Raw genomic sequence first — 2,251 nt, forward strand, 5'->3', positions numbered from 1 at the left:
GGATTAAGACTTATACTTCGGGGTGAAAACCTAGAATTTGGCCTTTGATGGTTGAATCCGGTGACAGCGGCACTTGGACGGCGTTTCCTTCCTAGAGGCGTTGATGATGAAGAACTGAGGTTGTTGTTGAAGAACCTCATGGTCCTTGTGGTGTCCATAGATGGTTGGTGCGGATATTGTCGATGTACTAGTTTGTCGACCGCTGTTTTGATTGCTTCGGGGTTTTTTTCTGGCTTAGGTATAGCTTTGGTCTTGTATGACTTTGTTCTTTGCCGGTGTTTTTGTGTGTGTGTGCGTTAGTGTTGGTTGTGTTCATTCTAACTATGCAAAAGCTTGTGTGTGCTCACTGTGTCTGTATGCACTTGATGTTTCATTTTGAGTAAATAAAATCCACCCTTTGTCGAAAAGTACAATCACTGGTAGAATACCCGTGCGTTGCTACGGGCAAATGATGATAAATAAATTAAAGGGCAAATATACGTAAAAACAATTCTTGTGCCTGTCACTTTTATTTTTGACCATCAGATCAATATCCAACGTTTAGGAGCATGTCACCAAATGTTCATCTTCCTCCCACACCATCTTCCTCCTCTCCCATGACGGCTCCTCCTCCTTTCCCGTGGCCTATTCAGGCCTAACCGCCTGCCTCCACCCTCCGCGGCCGCCTGCTATCGCTGCCCTGCCCTCGCATCGACCTCCCCCATCGTCGTCTTGCCCCCCTATTAAGTTTTGGACTTGCTCTCGCCGGCTCCCACTCGTACACGGCTCAGCATCGCCGTCCCCATCTTCGGCCTCGTGCAAAGCAAAAAGTGACTAACGCAAAAAAATCAAGCCTATGAGATTTCGCAAAACCGATAAATCAAATAACGATACTTTCAGATACGTACTTCACGTTGCTAATTTATCATCATAAGTGACTAATCAATGAACAATTATTTGATGTCACAATGATGTATTGTCCTTCACCTGAAGGTCCACACGAAGCATAGTCTCTTCTATCATTTTCTTTACCAAATCAATTACAACCTATGTTCCTAAAAAAATGGAAGTGATTGTACAAATTTATCAGTTACTCGTGTCTAGTGGCTTGTCCTCTTTGTCACAAGACTACACCAAACATTGAGCTTCACAATAACCCCAACAATCATCCTAAATGTGTTACCATCTTCCTCGACAACAATTGTGTAGAGCTGCCAAAGTTGCGGACTTTAAAAAAATACAATGAACACGAGCATTGATGGAAAGGGAACAGTTGCATCACGATGGCGATCTAACCTTGGGGCGCAACATCGCTTTCATCCTATGCCAACTCCTTTGGTGACTACCTCCTTTCTCTCAGCTTCATCGCCTTCATCCCACCTTCCACATCCCCCACCTTTCTCCTTCACTTGTCGCATCATCTTAATCGTTGTCTACCATTCGCATCCCCTAGCTCGCTACCATCATTTCCTCTTACTCCAGCTCGACAAGTGTGTCTCAACATCACCTTCCATAACGCCTAGCACAACAACAACAAAAAACATAGACCACCTTCATGACGAGTGAGAAACTACAAATTAGGAGTCACCTTTGCCCTATTGGAAGATATTTTATGTTAAGGTCAAGCAAAATAGCAGAAAAACATACACTGAAACTTGATAAGTTCAAAGGCGAAAAAACAACATTATTTGAATTTCACCATCGTTTGGAAATCTTCCTTTAACTTTAGCAAGTCTATGGAAACTTGACCATGGATGCATTCCTAAAAATTAAACATGTTCCAGCATGACCATCAACATCCCTCGACCAACAACTTAGCTACACAAAATGTGTATAAAAAAGTTAGCAATAATTGTTCTATCGTTTGACTCGAAAACGTAACAAGCAAATTTTCCTTGCAAGTAGGTTTACCCTCCTTAGAAAAATAAACTACAAACAGCTCCATGTCTAAAAAATGGGATGGGAGGTCCATTTAACACAAATGAAGTAGCACACATCATCATAAGTACAATCTGCAACCAACCGTAAATTAACTTTTTTTCTAATGACCGAAGTTGTACAACAAGTTATTCTCATACCTCTTCTTATTGACTCTGAACTGAAAATCAATTACTCATCTGCTCCGCCACACGCACCCTCGCCGCATCTTACCATGGACTGCCCACGGGGATAGGCTAACGAAGGTCCTAGTGATGCCAAACATGACCTGCCGCCGCCGGAGCCGACGGGCAACACGTAGTTGCACTGCCACAACACCTCGGCCTGCATCCAA

Source organism: Triticum dicoccoides, chromosome 4A (genome assembly GCF_002162155.2).
Source record: "Triticum dicoccoides isolate Atlit2015 ecotype Zavitan chromosome 4A, WEW_v2.0, whole genome shotgun sequence".
NCBI lineage: Eukaryota > Viridiplantae > Streptophyta > Magnoliopsida > Poales > Poaceae > Triticum > Triticum dicoccoides.